The 9,958-nt window shown below is 33.4% G+C and overlaps 3 pseudogenes; 2 read left to right on the forward strand and 1 right to left on the reverse strand.

Annotated features, from left to right (window-relative positions):
* Positions 1–434: 434 nt before the first annotated feature.
* On the forward strand, positions 435–1,781 carry LOC145669181 (NADH-ubiquinone oxidoreductase chain 4 pseudogene; annotated as a pseudogene).
* A 66-nt stretch (positions 1,782–1,847) lies between these two features.
* Positions 1,848–3,605, forward strand: LOC145667578 (NADH-ubiquinone oxidoreductase chain 5 pseudogene; annotated as a pseudogene).
* Positions 3,606–6,046: 2,441 nt separating this feature from the next.
* LOC145668118 (cytochrome c oxidase subunit 2 pseudogene) lies at positions 6,047–6,864 on the reverse strand (annotated as a pseudogene).
* Between the last annotated feature and the right edge of the window lie 3,094 nt (positions 6,865–9,958).

The raw sequence follows: 9,958 nt of genomic DNA on the forward strand, positions 1-9,958 counted from the left end.
TAAATCAATTGCTTCTCTCAAGTTCAGCCATCCAAGGATAAGGATTGCTTCTCTCAAGGATAAGTTTGTACTTTCTCTTGATGCTTTTAGAATTTTTATTCATTAATGGTTTACAAGACCAACGTTTTAATTAAACTATAAAAGCTTATGAAAATATTATTTATTTTGTTTTCTTGCTTTCTAGTTATTTTAGGAATAGCTTGTTTTGTTATTCAACGTAAGCATTTATTAATAGTTTTATTAAGACTTGAGTTTATTGTGTTGATAAGTTTTTTACTTTTGTCTTATTCTTTGGGTAGCTTATATGTTGAAAATTATTTTTGTTTATTATTTTTAACTTTTAGTGTTTGTGAGGGTAGTCTAGGTTTATCAATTTTAGTATCTATTGTTCGAACCCATGGAGGTGATTATTTAAATTCTTTAGTTGTATTACGATGCTAAAATATTTAATGTTTATGTTGTTTTTAATACCTTTGGGCTTTAATTTTAAATTATGGTGAGTTGTTCAGTTTTGTCTTATTAGAATTTGTTTTTTATTTATAATAAGAAATAGTATGGGAATAGTTCCTTGGGAGGTAGGTTATTACCTATGAAGAGATAGTTTGAGATATTCATTGATTCTATTGAGTATTTGAATTGTTATTCTTATAATTATGGCTAGAGAGGGGGTGTTAAGAAGTTCATTTTATAGTACGAGTTTTATTAGTTTAGTTTTATTATTACTTGTGTTACTCTATTTGAGATTTTCTTCCTCTAGATTATTTATGTTTTATTTTTTTTTTTGAAGGCTCATTAATTCCTACATTATTTTTAATTTTGGGCTGAGGTTATCAACCCGAACGAGTGCAGGCAGGTATATACTTGTTGTTTTATACCCTATTTGCTTCGCTGCCACTTTTGATTGGTATTTTTTATTTAGAGTATGTTAAGGGTAGTTTATTAATAATTAATATGAGAAGTGTAATAGATTTGGGAATTACATATTATATATGGTATTTTGCTTTAGTTGTTGCTTTTTTAATTAAAATGCCTATATTTCTGGTTCATCTTTGATTACCTAAGGCACATGTTGAGGCGCCCGTAAGTGGTTCAATAATTTTGGCGGGGGTTTTATTGAAATTAGGAGGGTATGGATTGTTGCGTATTCTATATTTTATAGAGAATGTAGCTGTAAATATAAATTTAATTTGGTTTGGTATTTTGTAGGTATTTGATCGGTTAGATTAGTGTGCTTACGGCAGGTTGATGTAAAGTCTTTAATTGCTTATTCTTCTGTTGCTCATATAGGGTTAGTGTTAATAGGATTATTAACAATGGGATTATGAGGATTTAGAGGTGCTCTTACATTAATAATTGCCCATGGTCTATGTTCTTCGGGTTTATTTTGTCTTGCAAATATTTCTTATGAGCGTTTAGGGAGCCGAAGACTGTTAATTAATCGGGGAATATTATCTTTTATGCCGAGTCTAGGGCTTTGATGATTTTTATTAAGAATTGCTAATATGGCGGCACCACCAACATTAAATTTATTAGGAGAAATTAGTCTATTAAATAGAATTGTTGGTTGATCTTGGTTGAGTATATTAGGATTGGCCTTACTATCTTTTTTTAGAGCCGCTTATAGACTGTATTTATATTCATATACTCAACACGGAACGCCTTATTCTAATTTATATTCTTGTTGAGGAGGAAGTGTACGAGAGTATTTATTATTGATGTTACACTGATTACCTTTAAATTTATTAATCTTTTTTGCCGGGCCGAGATTTCTATGGCTATAGGTGCTTGAGTAGTTTAGAATAAAATTTTAGTTTGTGGAACTAAAGAAGGTTTATTACCCTTAGGCCATGGTTTGACCTTTCTCAATTTGTGTGACTAGTTTTACTCTTTTAAGTAGAATGAGTATTTTTTTACTTCTTATAGGTTTGAACTTTTTAATTAATAGATATAGTGTATTTATTGAGTGAGAAGTTATCTCTTTTAATAGAAATAAAATCGTTATGACTCTTCTATTTGATTGAATGTCATTTATATTTATAAGATTTGTACTTTATATTTCTAGAATGGTAATTTATTACAGTGGGCAGTATATAGGATCCGAACGGTATCTTAATCGATTTATTATACTTGTATTAATATTTGTTCTTTCAATAGTTTTATTAATTATTTCCCCTAATTTAATTAGAATTCTCCTTGGATGGGATGGATTGGGCTTAGTTTCGTATTGTTTAGTTATTTATTATGAAAATGTACGATCTTATAATGCTGGCATGTTAACCGCGCTTTCTAATCGTATTGGAGATGTAGCAATTTTATTAGCTATTGCTTGAATACTAAATTATGGAAGTTGAAATTATGTTTTTTATTTGCATAGAGTTTTAAATAATAATGAAATAGTAATTATCTCTAGTTTAATTATTTTGGCTGCAATAACAAAGAGTGCACAAATTCCTTTTTCTGCATGGTTACCGGCGGCAATAGCCGCTCCTACACCAGTATCAGCATTAGTACATTCTTCTACGCTTGTGACTGCTGGGGTTTACTTGTTAATTCGGTTTAGAGACGTTTTATTAAGTGTTTATGCCGGCGATGTATTACTTTTATTATCAGGACTGACAATATTTATAGCTGGTATTGGTGCTAATTATGAATATGATTTGAAGAAGATTATTGCTTTATCAACTCTAAGTCAGCTTGGTCTCATAATAATAATTTTATCCATGGGATTTCCAGTATTAGCTTTTTTTCATCTATTGACACATGCTTTATTTAAGGCATTACTTTTTTTATGTGCAGGAGCGATTATTCATGGTGTGGGAGATACACAAGATATCCGCAGAATAGGAGCACTTGTAAGTCAGATGCCCCTTACTTTATCTTGTTTAAATGTAGCTAATTTGGCTTTATGTGGAATACCATTTTTAGCTGGCTTTTATTCTAAGGACTTAATTTTGGAGATTTCTTCTTTATCTTTAATTAATGTAGTCAGCTTTTTCTTATTATTTTTTTCTACCGGCCTAACTGTATGTTATTCAGTACGTTTAAGATTTTATTTGACAGGTAAGGGCTTTGGGGGTACTAATATTCATTCTATTAGTGATAATGAAGGTTGAACTATGTGTAAGGGAATATTAGGATTAGTAGTGATAGCAATTTTAGGAGGTGCAACATTGAGTTGATTAATTTTTCCTTCTGTTAATTGTGTTGTTTTACCTTTATACCTAAAAATAGGTGCATTACTTGTGAGTATTGTAGGTTTGTGAGTTGGTATCTTACTATCAAGTTATTCTATTGGACAGCCTTTAATGTGTATGAAGTTTTATTTTAACTCTACAATAATAGGAAGCATATGATTTTTACCTTACCTATCAACAAATTATATTATTAAATTCCCTTTATACATAGGGGGGGCGTACTATAATAATATTGATCAAGGATGGAGAGAGTGTCTAGGTGCTCAAGGCATATATAGTAGTTTTAAGGATGGTTCAATGTTAATTCAACAATCACAAGACAATTTATTTAAAATGTATTTATTAATTTTTTAATTTTTTACAATTTTCCTTTGTTTCTTTATATTTGTATATTTAGGTAGCTTATATTGAAAGCATAGTATTGAAGATACTAAGAAGAATTATATTCCCTAAATAATACTCCCTGAGAGTACTCTCTTTTTTACCTCGAAAAGGTAATGTAATATTTATACTAAGGGGGTTATGTTATTTGTATTAAGAGATGTTAACGGTCTAACCCGCTAAAGATAAAAGTTAGCAGCTTCTTCTTGATTAATTTCACATCTCCTTAGTTGGGGTAGAGAATAAACCCAATGATATCATTAACAGTGAAATGCCTCTTTTTGGCTTCAACTAACAAGTAGGGGCCAAGAGGCCAAAGGCTCAGGTCGAAACTGAGTGCAATCGTTTGCTTCCTACTTATGAGATAAGTTGATAGCAACACCTTTTGGATGCAAACCAAATATTATAGTTAACTATTATCCCGTCCCGTTAGTCAGCTCATGTTAAGGATCCTTGATTTCATTCGTGGTAAAGACCTATTAGGAGGATTACTAGGAATACTAGTCTAACTAGAGATCAGGATAGTGTATTGGTGTTGTTAATAGTAATTGTTATTGGTAATAGAAGGGCGATTTCTACGTCGAAGATAAGAAAAATTACGGCAATGAGGAAGAATCGTAGGGAGAAAGGGATTCGGGCTGAAGATTTGGGATCAAATCCGCACTCAAAGGGGGAGTTTTTTTCTCGATCATTAATAACTTTCTTAGAAAGAAGAGTTGAAATGGTTATAACGATTAAACAAATAATAATAGTTAGTAAGCCGGTTGTTAAGACTGTATTAATTGCCTATTTCATTTAATGATCTTTTTGATTGGAAGTCAAATATACTATATATATTAAATAGGCTTAACCTCCTCATCAATAAATAGAGATGTAAAGGAATAATCATACTACATCCACAAAATGTCAATATCAAGCAGCGGCTTCAAATCCAAAGTGGTGAGTAGGAGAGAAATGTGATAAAAGGTGGCGTAATAAGCAAGTGGCTAGGAATGTGGAACCAATGATAACGTGGAGACCATGGAAGCCTGTTGCCATGAAAAATGTTGAGCCGTAAACAGCATCTGCGATGGTGAATGGTGCCTCGTAATATTCGTATGCTTGTAGAGCAGTAAAATATAGGCCTAGGAGGATTGTAAGTAGTAGGCCTTGTGTGGCTTGGGTGTGGTTGCCCTCTATTAATCTGTGATGAGCTCATGTTACGGTAACTCCTGAGGCCAGTAGAATTGCAGTATTAAGAAGGGGAATGTGTATTGGGTTGAATGGCACAATGCCTGCTGGAGGTCAGAAGGATCCAATTTCTACTGTTGGTGCTAATCTACTATGGAAGAAGGCTCAGAAGAATGAGACGAAAAAGAATACTTCAGAAATAATAAATAAGATTATGCCTCACCGAAGACCTAATGTAACTTGCATAGTGTGCAATCCTTGATATGTTCCTTCGCGAGTTACATCTCGTCATCATTGAATTATAGTTAGTAGTGTGATTAGTATGCCTAGGAAAAATAGAGAGGGGTCATATTGATGGAATCATTTAGTAAGTCCTGTAGTTGTAATTAAGGCGCCTAAGGCCCCAGTAAGCGGCCAAGGGCTTTGATCAACAAGGTGGTAAGGATGATTTTGTGGTGCTGACATAAGTAACTTCTCTTGAGTATAGTGTAACTAGAACTGCAAATACATATGATTGAATTACTGCGACGGCAGATTCTAATATTAGGAGGGCAATTTGTCCAATTATTAGTAGAGAGAGTATGGAGAGAGATAAAGAAGGGCCTGTATTACCTAGTAAGGTTAAGAGGAGATGGCCTGCGATTATGTTTGCTATTAATCGAACAGCTAAAGTTCCAGGCCGAATGATGTTGCTAATTATTTCAATACATACTATGAATGGTATGAGAGGGGCCGGGGTCCCAGAAGGAACGAGATGGGCAAATATGTGTTGGGTGTGATTGATTCAGCCATAGATTATGAAGCTTATTCAAAGAGGGAGGGCGAGAGTTAATGTGAAGGTTAGGTGACTAGAGCTAGTAAATACATAGGGAAATAGGCCCATAAAATTGTTAAACAAGATGAAGGAGAATAACGAAATAAATAGGAAGGTTCTTCCTTGATAACTAGTAGGGCCAAGAATAGTTTTGAATTCCTTATGGAGAGTTAAGGTAATTTTATTTCATAGAATGTTTGGTCGTCCTGGTAAGAATCAGAATGGGATTGGAATAATTAGAAGACCAATTACTGTTCTAAGTCAGTTAAATGATATATTTATAATTGAAGTAGAGGGATCAAAGGTTGAAAAAAGGTTTGTTATCATTTTCAATTTATAGTTGTCTTTTTAATATTAGTGTCACTTAAGGAAGGGTCAGGGGTATTTGAATTAAAATATATAATAGATGCAAATAGAAGGTAACATAAGGAAAATATAATAAATAAGATAAGTCATTTTAGGGGTGATATTTGTGGAATAGAAAAATACTATTGAGTAGTAATTTAAGCTTGACATGCTTACGTTATAATTTAACTAATTTTTCCATTGGAAGTAATTGTTATTTTACTATCTTTTGGTTTAAGAGACCATTGCTTACTTTCAGCCATCCAATGAAAGTTCTTGTATTATTTTTGTTATTCATTTAATGAATACTGAGTGAGGGCAGGCTTCAACAACAATTGGTATGAAACTGTGATTTGCACCACAGATTTCTGAACATTGACCAAAGAATAGACCTGTGCGTGTAATGTTGGCTGCTACTTGATTTAAGCGTCCTGGAGTAGCATCCGCCTTAATACCAAAGGCGGGTATGGCCCATGAGTGAAGAACATCGGCGGCGGTAATTAGGATACGAATATCAATGTTAATAGGTAATACAATACGATTGTCTACATCTAATAGACGAAATGAATTGGGATTTATTTCATTAATAGGGATTATGTAAGAATCAAATTCTGTTAAGGAGAAGTCAGAATATTCATAACTTCAGTATCATTGATGCCCAATTGTTTTAAGAGTGATTGCTGGTTGATGAATTTCATCTAATAGGTATAAGAGTCGTAAGGATGGGAGAGCAATGAAGATTAGCGTAATGGCAGGCAAGATTGTTCAAATAGTTTCTAGAGTTTGTCCTTCTAACAAATTGCGGTTAATATATGTGTTTGGTAGAAGGGAGGCTAGTAGATAGCCTACAAGAACTGTAATTATGGTCACAATGAGTATTGTGTGATCATGAAAAAATGTTATTTGTTCTATTACAGGGGATGTTGCATCTTGAAGACCTAGCTGATTTCAAATGGCCATTTCTAAGGAAGACAATTATTCTTATATTTGGGGCTTAGGCCCAATGCACTTATCTGCCACCTTAGAAGTTTGTTAGTAAGGGAAGTTCTGCATAACTATGTTCTGCAGGGGGCAGGTTTTGAAATCACTCTAGAGATGTTGTTTGTTGATCTGAAAAGATTACTGGTCGAGCTCTTGCGAAGGCTTCTCATATAATAATTACAAGTACTAAGACAGCGATGAAAGAAAGGAATGAGCCAATGCTTGATACTATATTTCATGTAGTATAAGCGTCTGGGTAATCTGAATATCGACGCGGCATTCCTCTTAGTCCTAAAAAATGTTGAGGGAAGAATGTGATATTTACTCCTATAAATATTACTAAGAATTGAATTTTTAGCCATGTGGGATTTATTGTTGTTCCTCTAAATAAAGGAAATCAATGAATAAGTCCCGCTATAATAGCGAATACGGCACCTATGGATAGTACATAATGAAAATGTGCTACTACATAGTAAGTGTCGTGGAGAACAATATCTAAAGATGAGTTTGCAAGTACGACTCCTGTGAGACCACCTACGGTAAAATGGAAAATGAAGCCTAAGGTTCATAAGATTGAAGGTGAATAAGTTATTTGTGCTCCATGAAGTGTGGCGATTCATCTAAATACCTTAATTCCTGTAGGAACAGCAATGATTATTGTGGCTGCAGTAAAGTAAGCGCGAGTGTCAACGTCTATACCAACAGTGAACATATGGTGAGCCCATACAATAAATCCTAAGAATCCAATTGCTAGTATTGCATAAATTATTCCTAAAACACCGAAAGTTTCCTTTTTACCACTTTCTTGGGTTACAATATGTGAAATTATACCGAATCCTGGAAGAATTAAAATGTAAACTTCAGGATGACCAAAGAACCAGAATAGGTGTTGGTATAAAATTGGATCTCCTCCTCCTGAAGGATCAAAGAAGGAGGTATTAAGATTTCGATCAGTTAAGAGCATTGTAATAGCCCCTGCTAGCACGGGAAGGGATAAAAGAAGCAATACGGCAGTAATTACTACAGATCAAACAAATAATGGTATTCGTTCTAAGGTTATTCCAGGAGTTCGCATGTTAATTACAGTTGTAATAAAATTTACTGCACCAAGAATTGAGGATACACCGGCTAGATGGAGAGAGAAAATAGAAAGATCGACAGAGGCTCCGGCGTGAGCAATAGCTCTAGAAAGAGGGGGATATACAGTTCATCCTGTTCCCGCACCACTCTCTACAATTCTTCCTGTTAATAGTAGGGTTAGTGAGGGCGGTAGTAATCAGAATCTTATGTTGTTTAGACGGGGGAATGCTATATCAGGCGCTCCTAGTATTAAGGGTACTAATCAATTACCGAAGCCCCCAATTATAATTGGCATAACTATGAAGAAAATTATAATAAAAGCATGAGCAGTAACAATTACATTATAAATTTGATCATCGCCAATTAGACTACCTGGTCGACCAAGTTCTGCTCGAATAAGAAGACTTAGTGATGTTCCTACTATTCCTGCTCAAGCCCCAAAAATTAAGTATATTGTACCAATATCTTTATGGTTTGTAGAAAATAATCATCGTTGCAAGTGAAATTAAATAGGATGGCCGAAGCACTAGGCGATAGATTGTAAATTTATTTATGGTTAAATAAACCTCCTATTAGGTTTTATAGTCAATATTTATGATATCGGACTGCAATTCCGGAGTAGTAGTTAATATACTAAGACCTAAAAGATCGCCTTTTATTTATAGCTTTGAAGGCCATTAGTTTTTTTAACTTAAAGTCTTGTTTAAAACATGTTGACAGTTAGAGGTAAAATGATTATGCCTCTTAATGAAGTAATAATGAATATTGATCTAATTGATGTTTCTTGATTTTTTTTCAGTAAAGATGTTCATGTTTGGTTATGGTGATTAATAATGAAAGCAGCATAGGCGATTCGTATATAATAGAAAAGGGTAATTAGTGCTGTTATTACTATTAGGGTGAGGATGATAAATGATATTTGTTCAGCAGTTTTTATAATGATGATTCACTTGGGTAAGAATCCTAAGAATGGTGGGAGGCCACCTAAAGATAAAAGACTAGTAAAAATGGCTAATTTTGTTGTTACAACGATTTTATTAGAAAAGGTTTGGTTAATATGAAATATTTTGTTTATTGCGAAGAGAGTGACTGCTATTGCTGAGAGTAAGGCATAAAATAGGAAGTAGAGGGATCATGCTATATCACTTAATAGTAGGGCTATAAGTATTCAGCCAGTGTGATTAATAGATGAGAATGCTATGATTTTACGTAGTGATGTTTGATTTAAGCCTCCAATTGAGCCTACTAGTAAGGACAAGGTTAAGGTTAGGTAGATTAAATTTGTAGGTTTTAAGCTGTAAGAAAGTAGACCAAGGGGAGCCAGTTTTTGTCATGTTATTAAAATAATGCAGTCTATTCAAAGTATGGCTTCTATTACTTCAGGTATTCAGAAGTGGAGAGGGGCTGCACCTATTTTAAAAAGTAAGGAAATAGTGATTAAATAGTATGTAGTTTGCAGACCCATGTAGAGTAAAATGATTGCTATTAAAAGTAAAGATCTTGCAATGGCTTGTACTAAAAAGTATTTTAAAGCAGATTCGGTGTGACGTTGATTATTAGTCTTTGAAATCAGGGGGATAAATGATAGGAGATTAATTTCAAGACCAATTCAAGTACCAAACCATGATGAGGAGGTTAGGGAAATAAGGGTTCCTAACACAAGTGTTCTAGAAAATAAAAGAGTCTTAGGATTAGTGAGCATTAGAAAAAGAAGAGTAATCTTCATATGCGGGGTATGAGCCCACTAGCTTATCTTAGCTTATCTTTCTACGCCTTAGTGTAGGGTGCACGTTGATTTTTGATGTCAAAGGTGAAAGTTTAATTCTTTTAGGTGTAATAAGAGTATGTTGAAATACTTGATTTATCCTATCACGATAATCCTTTAATCAGGCATCTTATTATTATTTAATAATTATTTATAATGGTATATGAGAATTTAAATAGATTAATATTGTGTTATGATAATTAAATTTAGAAAGATTATATATTAATA

Source organism: Thermobia domestica, chromosome 13 (genome assembly GCF_964235325.1).
Source record: "Thermobia domestica chromosome 13, izTheDome1.hap1.1, whole genome shotgun sequence".
In the NCBI taxonomy this organism is placed as follows: Eukaryota; Metazoa; Arthropoda; class Insecta; order Zygentoma; family Lepismatidae; genus Thermobia; species Thermobia domestica.